The following is a 19,384-nucleotide window of genomic DNA, read 5'->3' on the forward strand; positions in this document are numbered from 1 at the left end:
TACTGCTGGATTTGCAGGGAAGGGAGAAGAGCTGTGAACATCATCCTGGGCACCTCAGGCACCGCTTGCACTCACACTCACTCCTGCACCCACAGCCCCCTTCACCTGCCTCCCTGGGCAGTCAGTGCTTCAGGAGTGATGAAGTGGGTGGCAGCACCTCTGTCCCCACACAGAAAGCCACATCCAGGCTCAGCTGTGTCCCAGTCCTGTCCCAGCCCTCAGCAGTCTCAGGGTCCAGCTGGGTCAATCTAGTGAAAACTCCCAGTGCTCCCCCCAGCAGGCTGCCCCCAAACCCTGGCCATGGAGCCCTGCCAGTCCCTTGGGTCCTCCACGGGCTGGGCTGGGTGATCCCTCCACCTCCCAGCCACAAGCAGAGCAGGGCACCTGAGACAGCCCAGATTTGGGACGCAATTGGTGATTCTGAGGGACAAAAATAAACGTTACAGAAAGAGAGCTATTTGCTCCTAGAGTTAGTATGAAGTCTGTTCCTTCCAGCTCAGGACAGTATCAGATTTTTCTTCCTTTCTTTCTCTCTTCCTCTCTTTCTGTAATTCTCTCTTTATTTCTTGTTTCTTTTTTTTTTTTTTTTTTTTTTTTTTTTTTTCCCTCTATATAACAGTAAATACCTCCCAGTCTGGGTTTGCAGCCCCCAGCTCCAGAACAGGAGATCCCCCAAACCAGGACCAGGGACAAATGTTCCTTTGACTCACCCAACCCTTCTTTTCTCTGGCAGTACCTGAGCTTGTGCCCAGGAACCTGACAAGGAAACGTTTTATTCTGTACCACTGCAGCACATGACATGTTGCTAGCACTGCCCTGGACCCCCAGGTCAGGGGGACAGCAAGATTCTGGCTTGGGGACAGGACACCCACAGTCTCCTGGTCCCCTCTGCCTGTCCAGCAAAGCTCATCTCGTCCCTGCCCGGAAAGAGAGAGAAACTTTCATGGGATGTTGCAGGCAAGCAGCAGCCCCTGCCCGCACTTGAAAGTTTTGCAAATGTTCAACTTGTACTAATTTTGTATGGCTGTATTCACAGTTGTTCTCTGTAAAAAATGGACCTGTGTTAGTTTATTAATAACCTAAACATTACGCATTAAAGACCTATGAGTGACACAAGATGACAAAAAGCTGTATTTTTCCAATATACACAAGCACACATTTAATAACCTTCTATTGCATCTCAGCTAGGCCTTCTCTCTGATGGTTCCCATGGCAACTGAGATAAAAAAGCAGCCATTTTCCATATCTCTATGAAAGTCTATTATATTGCAGGATTAGTTCATCTTCTGCTAAGGTCAAACACAAAGTCATACAACCTGAAATATTTAGAATCCATGTACATTCATTTTTTTATATGCCCTTTCATTTTCCACAAAAGACTGGGCTCCTCTGAGGTTTTATTCCCCAGAAAATGCTAAGCAAAGCAATAAAAAAATCATGATTAGCAGCTGATGAAAAGTTCAATTGTTTTTTTCTCTTTTTTTTTTTTTTCCTCTCTCTCTCTTTTTTTTCCCCCTTAAAAAAAAAAAAAAATCACTATTGTTGGGCAGATAGTGCCTTCCCCATTTATCTCTATCAGCAGCCGTGATTGCAGCCGATACCTGCCGCCTAATTGGGCTGGGAGCGATTCGCAGGCGGACGGCGGCACCTTCTGGCAGCGGCGGGTGAGACGCGGCACCGGGGCCGCCGGACCGGCACCGGGACACCGGGACACCGGGGCACCGGGACAGCGGGACACCGGGACACCGGGACACCGGCACACCGGCACACCGGGACACCGGGACCGCCCGCGGCCCGGCAGAGCCCGGCGGCTCCGGCTGCTCCTCAACTATTTTATTTACTAGCGCAAGTAGGTTCCCAAAGCCTTTCACCCGCAAGTTTTAGCTATTGCAGGCTTGCAGGGGAAAAAAAAGGGAAAAAAAAAAAGTGTTATACACGTCTGAGTGGCTCCCGTGAGCCCTGATCTCTTTGAGGGAAAGCGAAGTCACTTTTCTTTTTTTATGAAGGGGTTGGCAACGTAATTCAACCAGGTCTTGGTGACACTTCGAAACGCAATAAAATAAAACCTGGGCAGCCTTCAGACAGTTTGAATGGTGACAAACATGTTATCACCCATGCCATGAAGAACTACGGTTCGCTCTTTTTCCAAGGTCACTCCTGAAAACCTGGGAAATCAGGGGAGAGAATTTGTGCATGTGGCCATTCATACTTGTGGCTTTGTTCATAGATATATGCTGCAATGTGACATTTATTCCAGCCTCCTTTAATGTGGAAAAAATAGACACTCTGGAAATATGTGGAAACGGGGAGAAGCTCGAGAGTGGCAAAAGGATGGAAGAATTTTTTTTCCTTTTTTACCCATCCCTCCATCCCCAGGAGGCCCCACAGGGGTGTCCCAATGACCCCAGCCATGCTGTTGGAGCAGCTCAGGAGGGGCCAGGTGGGGGATTTAGCAGGGATGGTGGATTCCAGTCTATCCCTGGAGAAGATCTACACCTGCTGCAAAGAGGTGCAATGGGACTGGGAGATAGGAGCAGGTGTAGGCAAAGCCAAATCCCAGCCTGACCCTGCGTTCCCCCACTGCCTCAGTTTCCCCCAGCCTGGGGAGGGCACAGAGGTGTTGCCAGAGGTCAGCACGTGCCCAGGGGTGCTTTCACTAAGCTGTTTGCAGGTAGGTGTTGCACAGCAGTTGCCAGAGCCGTGCCCACCTTCTGAAGGCAGGGAGCAGCCCCTGCTCTCAGCAGCACTCCTGGGAGGGGATGCCAAGGAGGCTTCCCCAGCTGGGCACCTACTAACCCAGGGTACCTGTGCACCTTGCATAAAAACCCACACCTGCACCTTCCCCTGCCCTTCACTTGTTCTCTGCTTCCTTCTGCTCCTTTGGGGGGATTTTAAAACTAATTTTAGAACTAATACAAACCCACATATTTTTAAACTTTGGATCTTGGGATTTGGATGTTTGGTGGTTTGGGTTTGTTTTGTTTGTTTGGTTTGTTTGTTTGTTTTTTTAAGGTGGATGTATTTTTAGTCTCAAAGTTTGGGCTTAAGAGAAGAAGGCTGGAAATGTGTCCTGGGCCGAATATTTGAAGGAGGAATTGAGCCCATCACCAAACACAGGTGGGTTTCATTTTTAAGTCTTGTAGTTTCTTTTCTCCCCTACTTCATCCTTGCCCTCCTGGTCAGCAGCTGACGTGGTGGTTGCATACCTGAGGTCTGTGGTCCTGAGAAAGCCTTTAGCAATCTGGGAGTAATTGCATCCTTCAGCTCAAAAAACACGTTTGAGTATGGTGTTAGCACCTTCTTCTTGGGGTAGTGGTGTTGGTCTTTTCTCACAGCTCTGGCTCTCCTGTGATAGCTGCTGCTGTGACAGGTAGGGGCTAAGCTGCCCAGTGCTGGTAGTGTGCGTGTTATTGAGGGACTGAGAGAGTTCACTGTGGGCATTTCTGTCCTCCAGCAAGGGGGGTTGTTTGTGCTGGTGTCCTCTGGATCTGCTGGGAGCTGGAATGGTGCTGGGTACCATGCTGAGTGCTGTTCAAACTCAGCAAAAAGGGGGAAAACAAGTCTCCTTTGGGCTGCAAATATTTAGATTATTTCCAGTGTCCAGTTAGTGCTTGGGGGAGCCTGGAGGATGTGGGGCTGCTGGCTTTTTCCAGGAGCAGGGTGGCTGTTCATGCTGGGAGAAGGGGGCCCCTTCCAGCCCCCTCCCAGGGGCTTGGGAGGCTCGGCAGTGCCACCAAGGGGGTGCTCTCTGCTCCCCTCCTGAGTGAGCCAAATGCTTCGTGGTTCATCCAGGGCCATGGTGAATGCCCCAGTTTGGCCTCTGGTTGTTTTTCTGTCTCTCAGTGACATCTGGTGCATTGCTGTGAGTTCCCAGAAAGAGGCCCTGATGGAGGATGTCAGGGTAGGAAGAAAGGAACTGACCTTGCTATTAAAAGGCAACAGAAATGGAAATGTTTCAGGCTGTTTCTAGCAGACATGTCTGGGAAGAAAATCTCCTTGCTCTGTTCCATCAGGACCTCATGGGTAGCTTTTCTCTGTTAATTGTTCACTTGATAGAAGATGCTTAATTTATCCTTGTCCCATTGTACACCTAAAGAGATCTTGTGGAGTTTGAGGGGGAGTTAAGTCCCACTGATTCATCATGACTTTGTACATTTCTGGTTTTATAGTGGCACAAACAGCCCTGATACTCTTGGATCAAAGATGCTGGTCTTGAATGAGAAGAGTTTGTGCCCCAATCCTGCTTTGAGTCCTAAGCAATCCTGTTGAATCCAGTTCAGCAACCCCAGCAACATCCCTTTAAAGAGGGAATTTCTTGTAAATCTCTGACCCCTGCTCTGAGCAGGGTTCTATGGAGGAAGGAAACCTTGCCATTGTATGACTGTTCCTTAAGATGTGGGAGAAGTTGAGTAATTATTGAGACTAGCAAGAATAAGCTTTGCTTACAGTTTGTGATGAATGTTTTAAATTCTCTTGGCTCTTTGGCTGAAATCACATGTGGCATCAGTGTAACATCTGTATCCATTATCTGGGGAGTAGAAGACTAACCTTGCTTGATACAAGGCATGAACTTGATTTAAAAGGGTTTTCCTTCAATTTTGTTCCCCAGTGCTGAGCAATCCTGCTGGGTGACTCTGTGGGAAGCAGGGGCTGCTCTGCCTGCCTGGAAGGGAAGGGGAGGAGGGAGGATAGCATGATAGGCTGTGCTGGATATTTGTAAAATGACCTACTAAGAGCAGCAGATGTGAAATGTGACTGGGGGTCGACCTGTGTGCTAGAGGACAGCGTGGGTGTGGTGACAGCACAGTGACAACAGGCAGCCATTGGGATGGAGAGGTACTGATAGTCCCTGCTGGCCACAGAGAGAGCATCTCCTGCTTCAGTCTCCTTTGAGCTGGGTCTGACAGCAGATCTCCAAAAACCTGAAGAGTAGCTCAGCAGCCATAAATCATCCCAGGTGCCACCTCCCTGTGCCACAGTTATGGTGCACAAAGGCCTGGCTGTGCCCTGGCAGTGCAGGGCCTGGAGTGAGCTGAGAGCCAGCACTCACCCACAGCGTGGCTGCTGCAGGGGGCTTGGTAGCAGCCACCAGAGCCAAGGATTTAAATGAGTAAGGCCAGGAGCACAGGCAGCTGCTCTTGACTCCAGCCACAGTGCTTCTGTGGTTCAGACCAGTGTTTTCCAGCCACTGCTTGTGGACATGTCAGTGGTGCTGCCAAAAGCTCTCTCAGCAGGACCATAGCAGTGGGAAGCATCAACGAAGCAGCTTCCAGAAGCCATGGGCACAGAACAGGGACAGCCAAAGGCTTTCTGAGCTCTGCCTTCAAATGCTTTTTGATGATGAAAGTGGCTCCTGTGAAATGTCATCACAAGCTCTCTGATGCTGAGCATGGGTGGGCACTGCCTGGGCTGGTGGCCTGTGCTGCTGTGGCAGTGGCCAAAGATGGGCAGAGAGGCCAGCATGTCCCAGATGGAGAAGACTGATGTGCCCAGTGCAGGACTCAGGGGTGGGCTCTCCTGTGGGGTTTCTCTCTCCTCAGTGCATTTCATCTCCACTCAGGTGAAAACATCAGCTTCCCCACTGGTTTCACTCAGCATGTTGGTCTTGATCTGTTCTTACTGTCCTTAACAGTGACAAATCCCTGAGCTGAAGAGCACCTAATGACTTTGTTTTACTCCAGAGAGGGGAGATGGCATTTAAGAGACTCCAGGAGCCTTTCACCACCTCAGGGGCCTGGCCTAGGGCTTGTTGGAATAAATCAGCCTGGCATATCTCTGCCTGTCCTTGCAAAGTGTGCTGGAAGGAGGTTTTGTTTGCTGGGCCAGAAAAAGTGGAACACATCCTGAGAGCAGGGCAGGAGCCCAGCTCGCCTGCCACACTCAGGCAAATGGCACATGAAGGGGCAGAGCTTCATCCCTCAAAGCCCCTGCACATCTGAGCCACTTGAAGTGTGCTGCTCCAGCCCTGCAGAGCCAGGCTGGTGGGTGGATGCAATGTCTGTAACTAGATCATCTCCCCTTCAGAGGCTGAGAGAGCTGGTGCTGGGAGGCAGAGCACGTTGCCTTTGACTATTGTGGGCTCTTCAGACCTACTGGAGCATCTGGTTGGGGACAGGACAAGGCACAGGGGATGCTGGAGGTGCCCCACCAGCTGGTTCCTCTGCTGTGTGGATGTGCAATGCACACCAGCACAATCTGTACTGTGCAGAGTGTGTGACTGTGGATGCAGTATTTATTTAGGTGTTGAAGGTGAAATGAATCTCTGCCATTTCCCTCTGGGCTAAATCTTTACATGCTCTCCCACCTGAAAGACAGCACTGCTTCTCTGTACCATGGGAACGTCCTCCCAACTCAGCAGGATGCTTGCTGGATTTTGGGACTAAAGCCCTTTTCCCTCCACACCCCCCAATGCCAACCCCCACTCCCCCTTACCCCTCCCTTCACTCACTTTTGCCTTTATTTCCAAAGGCTGCTGGGGCTGCCACTGCTCTGCCTCTTTCCCTTGTTTTTCCCAACTGTTTTGGAGCCCAGTGGGTGGCTTGGACAGAAACCTGCCCAGCTCATGAAAGCCATAGAAACACTTCCTATGGGGCTGATAAAAGCAGGGTGGTGGTTTTCCTTTTTTTTTTTTTTTTTTAAATTTTTTTTATTGACCAGAACCCAAAATAGCCCTTTTCAGTGCAACAGATACATCACCACCAAATCACTTTGACACAGTAACTGTAAATCCTTCTGGATGATGATGCTTGATGCTCTGGAAGAGGCAGCCAGGCCAGGCTGCTGCTCCTCCCCACCGTGCCCAGGTGAAGTGGGAGCAATGGCACTGGGATGAGTGGAGCCACTGGGAGCATCCTTCAAAGCAATGCTTTCCTTAACCTGTTGATCTCAACCCTTGCCTGCTGGCTGTTCTCAGGGTTCCTAAAGAAAACCCATCCTTCATTAGGTAATGTGGCTACATTTTTTTTTCAGAATTAGGGATTTTTTTCTTAAATCACTTTTTTTCACCAAACTAAGAGGAAAGAGAAGGTGGGGAGAAAGGGAAACCCCCCAGCTCTTGTCTTGGTGACTTGTCATGCCTGCCTTTAATTGACAGACCTTGTTATTAATGTTTTCCAGCCGCCTCTCATCCAGGGCTCAAACCTCCCTTTTAAAGCCCTGTCATGTTAAAAATTGACATGTGTTGACTTTGGCCTGGGAGAAGCTGGGCCCTGGCTGTAGGTAGGAACTGCATGTGTTTAGTCTGGCTTACATTTTATTTTCTCCTTTCATCAAATTAGTTCAGCTGTATTTTTTTTTTTTTCTGAAGGAAAGAAAAGAAAAACTGCTTGACAATCTGAGGCTGTGGGTTAGAATTGCAGCATTGAGTTAAAACAACAAAAAAATAGCTTACAAATGTGGGCTGTGTCAGACCTGGTGGAGATGGGGCCACTGGAGCAGGGATGGGAAAAATTGCTGCAGGTAAACACTGTCTCTATGGAGGCACAGAGATTCCTCCTGCAACCCCACAGCCCTGGCTGCTCGTCTGATTTATTCCAGTTGAGCTTGTTGCATTTAGCCTTGCTAAAGTTAATGCTGTCCTAACTGCACCAGGTTTATTTCTCCACTTGTCCTTGCTCAGCCCAGTCAGCAGTTTTGCTGTGGGTACCATAGCTCTCCACCCTCTCAGCCAGACACGTGCTGCAAGCCCACAGAGTGACCATCGGGCTGGAAAGCCAAGGAAATCCTGCTTCTTGCCCATTAAATATCTGGGATTAGGGGTTATGGGGCACATTTCATTGGCTTAGCAGTTAAGATCCAGACAGCATCCATCAGGGATGCTCCTGTCTCTGAATGTGGAGGGGAGGAGTACCCAGACACTGGGGAGAGCATATCCTGCCCCTGCTCTCCCAGATTTTTACCTAAGCCTTAGTGCCTCACTGTGGGAGGCATCTGGTTCCCTATTCCTGTATTTCCCCAGGTGCTTCAGTGTTAAATGCACCCAAAATGTCCATGGGGTTTGTTTACATAGGACATCTCCCCAGCCCCAAGTCACCAAGGACCAGGGAAGCACCAGGTCCTGCTCTGGTGCCAAATGAAAAGCAACAGCTGAAGCATCAGGGAGTTCCCAATGGACTGGTGTCACCATCCTGCCCACGCTGAATCCCACCCTGCTCTCCTGGGGCAGATGAACCCCCAGGATGGAACCTGGGGCTGGAAACAGTGCTGGGAGTGGGGGGGAGGAGCTGCCAAGAGGTTCCATGGGGCGAGGGGAGACACCTCTCCTGGCTGCTCAGGGGCATGGCAGTGGCCATTACTGTCCCTAACAGTGACAAATGCCTGAGCAGAAGGGCCCCTAGTGACTTGGTCTTGCATTCCACAGAGAGGGGAGATGGCACTGAAGATGCCATCAGGAGCTGGTGTCGCTTCTGCAAGGAATGGCTGCCCTATCATACCCAAACAGCACAAGTGGAAAATAAACAGAGAAGGCTCCTCCTTTGCCCCAGGGCATGTTGCAGACAACTCATCTTTGCCTCCTGAAAATTCTTGCAGGTGGGTGCTGGTTTAGCATCTCCCCTCTTGGCAATTCCAATGTAATCCTTTCTTCCTGCAGCTGTGATGGGTGTTTCTGTGGGCCCGTGGGATGCCCATCCAGCTGACCTTTATCCTCAGTGCCCACTGAGACTGTGCCAGGCCCACCATCCTGGCAGACCCCCAGCCTGGATTATCTCTCAGTTTTTTGTCTGTATGGACAAGCAAGAAGTCCCATCTGTGATGCTGGCTGTCTCACAGGTGACATTTTGGGGCAAACTGGGGGAGCTGAAGGGTTTCCTGCCTCCCTGACTGACCCATACAGAAAGGGCTCCCTCCAGAAAGTGTGGAGGGATTTGGCACTAAGGCCTCTTCTCCCCACAGCCACAATCCCTCTCCAAAGTGCCCACCTGGGCAGTTGGTCCATAAACACGAGAACCTGACTCCTCATGGGGGGGCTGAAATATTTTCTCACAGTTACTTTTGTAACATTAGTGAAATCAAAGCAAAACGTGTCAAAATTCCCATTAAGACACATTTAACTTCCCTTGTTCCGAGACAAAGTGCCTTTGCCTGGAGGCAGGTTTCGGGTTTGCTGACGGCCGTGGGAGACTATTGGATTACAGGCAGCACCGAGCCAGAGTTTGCTTTCTTTAGGGTAAAGGCTTTTCCTAATCAGGATCAGTTTAATTCTGTTATCTGAATTATTAGCTGCGCTCTGTGTGCAGGAAGATGAGGGAAAGGAGACTGTTGGTGGAAGAGGAGAGGGGAGAGGGTCTGAGCCCCAAAGGGCAGTGTCTCTCCTTGTCTGGGACCTGCTCTTTGCACTGCAAAAGCTCTGTGTTGGTGCTGTAAGCAATGATGGATGGGGGAGTCTGTGAAGGCCCTCCAAGGGCTTTGCAGCTCCAGGTTCAGGCTCATTGTCTGGCTCTGCCATAGGTGAGTGCCAGCCTGATTTACTGGTGGGGAAACTGAGGCATGGGGCAGCAATCAGGAATGGTGAGCTAAGCTGCCCTCACTTGCAGAGATCAAGTTAAATTTTTCATTAAGTAGAGGATACAGCAAAATCCCTTCTTTCCTCCTGGAAAAAACACCATCTCTGCATCCTGGCTCATGTGTCAGGGGAGAATGTTTGGGCCTTACCACATCCTTGCTTTGAAGAGGATACTTTTTTCCCCTTTTTTCTCCAGGAAGTGAGGGTGTGTATGGAGATTTGAAGGGAGTGTTTTCCATGTTAATCCTCCAATGTCCTCACTCTGTGTCACAGGGCCTGTCTGTGGTCCCCACTCCCTACTGGATCTTGATGCTTGTGTTTGAGACATTCACAGTGATTGCTGCTTTGAGCCCAGGCTCCCCAGGGAGCATTTTGGCTGTCAAACCTGCCCACAGGATACCAGACAGCAGCAGCAGAAACAAATAAATAACCTGTTGGGTACTGCTGGTGGCATCACAAGGAGAGTGGGATGGGGAATGTTGGTGTGGTAGTGCTGGGAAGGGCTGGCCCTGAATGAAGAACCCGGGCAATGCATCCTGAGTGCCCAGGGAGTGAGGTTTGTGTTACCTGTGCCTCTGAACAGACTGAAACCAGTCTGGACAGAGGCGTCAAAGAGAAGCTGGAGCTTGCCCATGAGGGCAGCAGCCAGCTCTGCTGCCTGAGTGTTCCCAGGTGGTTCCTCAAGACGAGGGTAAAGCTGCTACAATGAGGATGGTCCCAGCTTTGTTTCACCCATGCAGTTCAGGAGAGAGGGGGGCCTGGCTTCAGCCAGGACACCTGCTTGTCCAAAGGTGACATCAAGACACTGAAGATGAGAGAACCCATGCACAGGTGGTGTGGTCAGGAGTGGACAGGTTGTCAGGGCACCATTGGGGTAGCTGAGACTTAGAGAAGCAAACCAGGATTCCATTGCATCGGATTTAAGAGGTAATTTGTGAGACTTTCCCCATCCTATAGCAGTGAGACAGCTCAGCTTAATAACCTCTCCTCTATTTGATCACAGTCAGGCCATGGTTATTCCAAGGTAGGACTGAAGGAATGTGTGCAGAGCTGTGGAAAATAGATGAGATGTAAAAGGCTTGGCAAGCCACTGAGATCTTACTGGGTCTTTATAAGGTTGTCTTACTGGGTTTTTATAAGGTTTTCTTAGCACCCATGAAGAACAAGGGACTCACTGGTACATGAAGAGTCTCCAGCCATTAGATCTGGGGACAAAAGAGCTGCTTGCTCCCATGGGAGTGGGAGCAGGGAGATTCATCACAAGGCAGGGGAGTGATCTGAACAGCACCATTTCTCATCAGTGATGGGGAACATGTGACTGGACCCATATTGATTGGCATTTAGGGATCCCACACAGGGCAGAGATCGGCTCCAAGGTGATGGAGGCACTGCCATGAAGTTTTTCAGCTTTGTTTTTTGCTGGCATAATCAATCTTTTGCAAGAGATGCTCTCTGCTCAGCTTTCTGACATTATCTCATCCTCACTGTTAAGTGCAGGCTGAAAAAATGTCCCAGCACTTTAATTTTCAGACACTTAAACTCTGAGTAGCTTTGGAGCCTTGGTTCCATGCTTCCTTCTGCATCTACATCTCCTGGCTGATGAGAAGCTGTTGCACAAGGAATTCAGCACCTGTTTTTGATGTCCTGTCCCCCATGGCCTGCTTTTTTCTACCAAGTCTTACAGGTTCCCTGTGTCAGAGATCATCTCTTTCCTCCTAAATCAGAAGCTGACGGTTTCATGTCTGAGTCCAGGAGCACAGTGATTCCTGGAGTTCTCTTTGCTTGGCCTCCTTAACCTGATGGAATCACTAGGCTGGCTCTTCTGCTGGGCCCAAATTTTTTCCAAAGAAGATAATTTTGTGGGGATACTGCTGTGGAGTGCGCTAGCTTGCATTTGTGATTGTGCTATGAATTTAATTAATATTGCTAAGGGGTTTGCAGCGTGATGCTGATATGAGGGTTGATGTTACTTTGGGTCACTGCTGGGGGCTTCTGCCACAGAGCTGCTGATGTCCAAGACGTGTGGTACCAGCTAGGCCAGGCACTATGAACATCTTCTGCAACATCCTCTAGTCCAGCCGTGTATCCTGGAGTCCTTTCTCCTCTTCTGGAAAGGGGCTGAGAAGATGGGAGCCGGCATGAGCTCAAGTTAAAGGGGCTTTCACTTTCTGGCATGAGCTGCTGAACCAGCATGACAAGGATGGCACTTCCCAGAGCCATCAGCTGGGACAGCCCCAGCAGCTGTCCAACACCTCCTCTGTGCTCCTGCAGTGCTGCTTCCCAGCGCTGCTGTTCCATCTCCAGCCCTGCCGTGCAGCTCCTCCTGGTGAGCACAGACTCTGCAGTTCCTGTCTGGGCGTTTCATGATGCGCTGCCACCCAGCCATGGGAAAGGGACCTTCTCCCAGCTGGGAGTGGGCAGAGCTCTGAGCAAGCCTGCTGGGCTGATGTGCCTCCAAAGCTGGCTGGTGCCAGCCTCTCTCACCCCAGGGTGCCTCACCAAAATAGCTGCTATGGAAAGAGGTTTGTTGACTTTGTTATTTTCTTTTTCTTTTGTTCTTCCTGTGCTCAAACTTCCCCAGATCTCCTTAGAAGACCCTGGCATATCATCCTACAGATGTGGCATAGAAGCCTTGGTTGCAAAATATATCCGGCATGGCAGTTGGCAGTGTTGTGCAATCTCCATCAACTTACGGAAACCACTGTGAGATACAATTAAAGAGGGACTCCAGCCCCATCCATCACTCCAGTCACATGTCCCACTGTCAGGCAGAAGGGCACAGGCAGCACAGGGACTGCAAGCACCAGGAGAGCTTTCCCTCACAGTGGGTGCTCTCATGCAGGGCTGGATGGGCTATCAGCTCTCTTCCAGTCCCCTTCGCTCTTCAGACCTTCTCTGTTGTGTTGCCACCAGTACCCTGCCATTAGATGTTCTCCTTCAGTGTCTGTCACTGCTGCTGGTTTCACACCAGTGGTCAAAATCTGGGTGGCTGTGAATGGCCATGGAAAGCTCAAAAGTGAAACATGGCAGAGATGATGGTTAAAGTAGCACCGAGAGGCCAGATGTGGGATGGCAACAGGAAAGCTGCTGTTCAGATCCCAAGTTTCCTCCTTCTTGACCCAGCAGAGACCTTTCCCCTGGCTCCATGGCCCAGCTGTCCCCTGTGGCAGTCAGTACAATGTGCTGGGCAGGCAATAGGGCACCTTCCTCCCAGTGACCCATCCTGTTTCTCAGCTCTCTGGGGCTCTTGCTAAATGCCCTCTCAAATAAGTGGGGCCTTGGCTGCGAGGGGGACTCGTGCAACAGCCTGGCTCTCCTGGATTGCCAGGAACAGGAGCCTGGACTGGCAACATTCATCTGTGGGCAGACTTGGGCTATGGGCTGCAGAACACAGTTCTCACTGCCTTTACCCATCCCTGTCCTTGGGACACCTTCCTCAGCAGTGCCAAGGGCTGTGGCAGGCACGGCAGAGCACTGGGAAGGGACAGGGTGCTGGTGTGAGTGGCCATCGCTTACCCTTCGCTGCTGAACCCTGCTCAGCATGGCCAGCTCTTAATCACTGTGGTTTATTGCTGGCACCTCCTGGCCAGCTCACTCTCTCCTCCTGAGCTGCCTCTTGCCCTTCTCTCTCTCTCTGCAGGCATATTAAATCACCGAGGTCTGCCCAGGAGAAATTGCTGCTGCTCCATTACCCTCCTGTCAGCATCCACCGCACTTGTGAGAATCAGGTTCCACATCAGAAAATAATAAAGGCAATATTATGAGCAGAGGGGAGAGGAGATTAAAAAACCTGTTTAAAGAGCCTTCTGGTCCCCATGCTGTTTATTGCACTTCATGACTTTGTGTTATTTTTGTTGTCACTGAAGTTGGACTTTTAATTTTCCTCTGATCATCAGGTGACTGGTTTGTAATTTCCCTATGGCTCCAAGGATTAAAATTTAAAAATATGTGTTGTTCCCCAAGATCAGGTAGTGATACTTTCTTTGCTAGTTGGAGTGCTAATTAAAAGCTTTATTTAGCCCAAACACAGATGTGGAGTGCACTGAGTGCAGCCCCAGGGATGAGCCATACCCACAGTGGCAGTGATAGAGCTGCTGGGAAGACTTTGTGTCCCAGTGCTTGGCCAGTTCTGTTCTCCTTGCAATCTTGCTGCCACTCTCATGTTTATCTATGACTTTTGGGGTTTTTTCCTTTATTTTTTCCTTTTTTTTTTTTTTTTTTCCCTGACATGATTTACTTTCCAGGATGTTTCACTCAATTTTCACCCTTTATGCCTTTGACTAACAAGACTGTTGAATTTCACAGAATGGTTTTCATGCACTGACACATTTGTGCTGTGGGTTGGCAGCCGTATAAACTGAGGGTATTTAAGTCCTCCAGCCAAAACTGCCATCTCCTTCACCTTCATGCCAAGTGCTTTATCTGTGATAGGATTTTTGTGGCTTTTTAAAATTAATAGATAACTGCATATCCCATGAGCTGCAAAGAAATGCTGGGTGATGGATATTGAGACTGTGGGTGTGCATGCACATGCAGCCCTGGCCCAGGAGACCATGGGATGTCCAGCACAGACATGTGGCTGCTGCTGCCTGCCTTGATGGCAGCGCCCATCTCTGCTCTGGTGGGTTTGTGTTGTACTTACCCTGCCAAGAGGGTCAAGGTTACCTGGGGTGGTGTAACTCATTTTATTGCAGTGCAAATCTGTGGCAAGCCTGGAGAGTTTCATGATGTGAGTATGAGATCCATCACATAAGCAGCTCTGTCTGGCACTCCAGGGCAGGCAGCTCCTGCTGGCATGGCCACAGGAGAGAGGGATCTGTCTTGGAGATGTTGGCTGGAAGCCACCCCTGGAGGGCTCCAGCCTGAGAGCGCAGGACTGTTGCTGATCCTAGATCAGCTCAGCTCTGGCTTTGCTCAGTCAAGGCCTGCAGACCTCCAAGGATGGCTCTCCTCTCTGAGGAGCCAGCCCACAGCCACACTCTTGCCCTGCCAGCTGCAAGGAGCAGGTAGGGACTAGAGCCCTGTTCTGCACAGCACTCGGGCATGGGGCAATGGCAAACACTGCTGGTGTGAGGGCCTGGTGGAGGAGGATGGGCCATGACAGATGTGGTTTCTGGTTTCTACCACACTACTGGGTGCCTGTCCATGGCTCTGTGTTGGATTTACTTATTGCCTGAGATGTGAGTGCAAGTGGAGCTGTGCTGCTGTCCACACTCCTAAAGGGAGTAGGAGGTGAAAATCCTCTGCAGGATTCATTGCTTCATTTTACTCTGCCATCCCATTTTTCTTCACCCTGTTCCCTGGGCATTAGTGTGGGCAGAGTTCTGTCACCTTCCCGAGAGCAAAGGTGTTGCTGGGTTTGCTGGAGATGAACCCAGGCCCAGCCCCTGTTCCCTCACACTGCTCTACCCAAGGGCCACCATGGAGCTTGCCTGGTGGGAGGAGAGCAGAGCTCTGTCTTGCCTCTGGTCTATCCCTCTCCCTTCCTCCAACCCCAGAAAGCCACATTTGGTACCACCCCAATAACAAGTCATGATGGCATTAGAGACTAAAATGTAAAAAAATTATTTTAAAAAAGCTCCAAGTGTTTCTAAAGAAAATCCAAACTGAGCTTTCCCAGCTGGAGGGTAGGGGTCGGTTGCTTTGTAGTCACTCCCAGCTTACTGTTGAAAACATCTTGGTCAGATTTTTATCAGTGCCTGAACAGGAACAGCCTTGGAGGACTGTCTCTGGGGAGATTAGGTGGTTACCTGTTGTGGAGTGAGATGCTCCTGCCCAGCCAGCTGAGGTGCATTTTAGATTACACTGATTTGATGTGTGCCTGGGGACTGGCATCCCTGGTGTTCCAGGGGTGGTGTCGGTGCCTGCAGGCCTGGGGAAGGCCTTTACCTTTGGGGTGATGCATACAATGGGGTGTAAGCATGGAATTAATGGTGTGAAGGAAGGGCTGGGTATACCCAGAAGGCAGGTGGAATGAGTTTGTCCATCCTCAGAATGCTGTGAAAGGAGAAAAGGGCAAGAGGGCTCAGGGCTGCCCTGTGAGAAGAAAAGTGATAATGGGGATAAGGCTTGAGCTGTGCAGAGAGAACCCTGCAAAAACCTGACAGAGAGATACCTGTGCTACAGAAACAAGGTCCAGGTGAGACCAAATGGTGGTAGGAGAGCTGGGCTAGAAGTGGTGAGATTTGATCTATGGTGTTGCTTAGCTTTGGGGCTAAGGTGGTCCCAAGAAGGTTGCAGCATCCTCCAGTGACAGTGACCAGGGCTGGCAGAGGAATCTGCACAATAGGAGATGGATTTGAAGAGCAAGAAACTGCTGGTGTAGGCTGGGATAGATGTACAATCTTCAGGGAGGAGATTAAGCCAGTTCCTTGGAGGGGAGACTGGGTGTGTTTTTTTGCTGATGGGAGAGAGCGAGGGTTGGAAGGCAAAGAATGAAGAGCCCTGTTCCTATCAGGAGCACAGCTCTGTGAGCCCAAACCCTTCAGGCATGAGCCCTCTGCCTGGCTAATGCAGCTGCAGACTGGGAGAGCCTGCTGGATGCTCTCCATGGAGAGTGACTCCCATGAGCCCAGGCACCAAGCAGGACAGAATGGCTGAAACTCCCCACAGCCCCAGTGCCGGTGTCGTTTCCACAGGCAGGGTTTGTGCCATTCCTCCCCTCTGCTTTTACTGTCCCGTTCTCTTCCATACCCCATGGAAAGAGCACAAGCACTTTGCTCCAGCAGCAGCTCACAGGGGAAGGGCACAGCAAGGCCGTGGCTCGCACCAGCCCATATCCACCTGGGCAGCGCGGGTGGCTGGGCTGGGAGCGCTGAGCAGCTCTCAGAGTTTCCAGTAAGGCTGTGGCCGTGGCGGGGGGCAGGGACAGGGGCAGGAAACATGCAGCAGGAAGCTGGCTGCGCTGCCCGGCATTCCTGCGCACTGGAAACCCGAGTCACGCTTCCTGCGGCCTGCCGGGACAGCCTCCACCCCAAGCAGAGCCTGCCACCGGGCTGGATGCCATGGGAGACAGCACATGCACGTTTGAGATGATTTTGTTGTGGGAATGAGCAGTGCCCTGCTGCTCCTGTCCTACCTCACTCATCACAGCATGTCTCCTCCATGCCATACATCCACACTGCCCACACAGATGTTGTTTCCATGTGCACCTCTGCTCTGCATCCCTGGGCTTTGGCCCTGGAGAAACCCAAGCTGCAGTGTTTTAGAGCAGTTGGCAACAGACCCATCCCTAAGGGATGGTGGTGTTTCCTTTCTCCCACTCACATGTGGCCCACAGCTAGGCCACGGCCAAGAGCGGGGCTTGTTGCCCTGTTCCTCCCAGCTTTCCCCATTTCCTCCTGTCTGTCCTGCTGCCCGCAGTCCAGGCAGGAGGATGAGACTTTGGGCTTTTCTCCCAAAACCTCTTCCACACTTACGCTTTGGGTTATTTCCTGTGTTAAGGTGTGCATGTTTTAGCCAGAAAGACCTTAACTGATCAATAATTATTGTGATTCCTTTTGCTTTCCTCCTAGACCCCTGTGATTCCCTCTTGTTTTTGTTCACAGACAATTCTATTAATCCATCCACCAGTTAAACAAATTTGGGCTGTGTGCTAACACAACAGCACACCTCCCAGAGGGCTACCAGCTTTGTTCTCTTCTGCCAGCCCACTGAGTAAGTTCAATTCTCAGCAAGAGGCTAATATCTGAGTTTACTCTTGCTCTAGAAAGTCCATGCAGTGGCCACGTCCTGCTTAATTTCTCCTGTCATCCTGCAGTCATGCAGAGCCACTGCTGCACCTGCTTGCAGCATTGCTCCTCAGGATTGCCCTGTCCCTTCTATCAGCATGCAGGTGAGGGCTCTGTCTCGGTGCTGATCTCCATTCTGCGTGGAGCTGAGCGCTGTCTGTAGAAGTGTGAGCAGTGGGATGGCTGCAGGAGCCTCTGCTTCGGAGCTGGACTGACACAGTTGGCAAAGTGGGAAAGCAGATGGGCACAGGTGATAAGGAAAGTCTCACTGGACAACTTTTCGGATAGAGGGTTGTGGTGTACAAGCTGACGCATGCCCACATGGCTGAAGGGTGCAAACTGGACCTATTGAAACCCCACAATTCACAGCAGGGGAAAATAAAATATTCCCAGCTACCACAGTTGAGCCAGCACCATGATTCTCAGTGTCCAGAAGGCCTATTTTTCTGTGTTCTCTCATTACAATATAATTCTAGCTCGCCTGGAGTATAAGACAGTCTCTTCACTGCAGAGTTTTGTCAGCACAGCTCTGCCTTGGAGAGGGTCAGTGCTTTAGCCTGCAAACCCCCAGAGTGTTTGCCTTGGCAGTCCTTGTTCTGGCAGCATAAACTTGGCCCAGTGGTGATCTCTGCTGTCTTGGCTGCCTTTCACAGCACACCTGGAACCGGACCGATCCCTGTTTGAAAGCCAAGCTCCACCTGTGACCTTCACCAACCCCCTGAGCGCAGCCCAGCCTGCGGGCTTTGACTGCTCTGAAGCCTGGCAGCAATCCACCATGAACATGGTCCACCTGTCCCTGCCACCTCCATCCAGCAGCAACCCCCCCGGATAAGAAAACTCCCCAAAGCACCGCCCCGTTCCCCCCACCTTGGCCGATTTCCCCCTGCAGAGGGATCGCCCTGTGCCAAGCTGCGGCTGTAGGAAGCGGGAGCGCGGCTGGCGGCTGCGGTTTCCCAGGGCTGCTGTCCCAGCCGAGATTGCAGGCCTGCAGTAATGAGTTCCCCAGCCCAGCCGAGCTCCCAGCAGCCGGGGCTGCCAGGGGAGGAAATCCCAGCGCTTCGTGAGCTCCGCAGAATCGCAGGCAGCAAGGAGCAGGAAGCACTTGTTAGGAAGGAGCAAGGAAACAGAGCCGCTGCCTCGACCCAAGCGCACCTTTTAGGACCGGAAAGTGGGAGAAGGAAGGCATAAAAGTGCTTTGAGCTTTCGCAGAGGATTGCAAAGGGCAAAGGGTGAGGGGAGATGGAACAAACACCGGCAGGGCTCTCGAAGAGGGGGCAGCCAGCGTGTGCGTGCTGTGAAGGGGCTTCATGGTGGAGCTGCTAATTAAATAAGAAAGGCTCGTCTCCATGCTTGTTAGGTTAACTCAGCAGGGATATGGCAAAAGCAAATTCCTCCCAGCAAGTGTAATTAGGGGGCCGGAATTCCTCTGGTTCCTTGTCCTCCCTGCGAATCCTGCTAAAGCCATCAGGTGAGGACACCGGGTGAGGGGGGAACATGCAAGTCCTGTGCAATAACAACTCCCTCCCAGCGTGGCAAGGATTTCACATCAAGGCTTGGCTTTTTACTCTCTCATTATTTCAGGGTGGAAAATACACGTTCAACAAAACAGGCTCCCTCTCCAGGCTGGGTCATAGGGCTGCTTTCCCCAGGGCCACACGCTGGTGTTGAAGATGGAAAGAGGACTGTGAGGGGTCTGGATGGGGCGCCAGCAGCTCCCAGCCCGCAGGATTTGGGAGGTGTCCACTCACAGCACGGCTGTCCTGGATGGTGCTGCTGATCCACTTTGTCTTCCTTGCCAAGGGGATCCCACCTCCAGCCCAGCACAGCAGGACATTTCATGTTTGCCTGGCACACCATGGCATGTGTTGCTGTGCTTGTGCCAGTGTTGCCTGAGCAGGCAAAGGACGATGCTCGTGGGGGACAACACGTGGAGACGTGTTCTGTCTGGCACTAAGGGACACCAGGTATGTCTGGGACCAGAAGGCCAAGGGGAGTTATGTGGCATGGATGGAAGGGGAGAGCTGACTAGAGGGGATGGAGGGCATGGATGGAGGGTGAGGGGCTGGGAGAGGAAATGTGGGGGAGGAGAAAGGGTGAGCCTGGGACCTTAAAGAGCAATTAGTCAAAGCTGAATTGTTTTTCTAAACTCTTA

General features: G+C 51.2%; 1 long non-coding RNA gene across 1 annotated transcript; it reads left to right on the forward strand.

Moving 5' to 3' along the window:
- Positions 1–613: 613 nt before the first annotated feature.
- LOC140684922 (uncharacterized) lies at positions 614–19,190 on the forward strand. Its single transcript, XR_012057908.1, has 3 exons — positions 614–3,117; positions 8,360–8,529; positions 18,814–19,190. It is a non-coding gene; the product is annotated as an uncharacterized lncRNA (long non-coding RNA).
- Positions 19,191–19,384: the final 194 nt, after the last annotated feature.

This window comes from Taeniopygia guttata, chromosome 12, assembly GCF_048771995.1.
Source record: "Taeniopygia guttata chromosome 12, bTaeGut7.mat, whole genome shotgun sequence".
Classification (NCBI taxonomy): Eukaryota; Metazoa; Chordata; class Aves; order Passeriformes; family Estrildidae; genus Taeniopygia; species Taeniopygia guttata.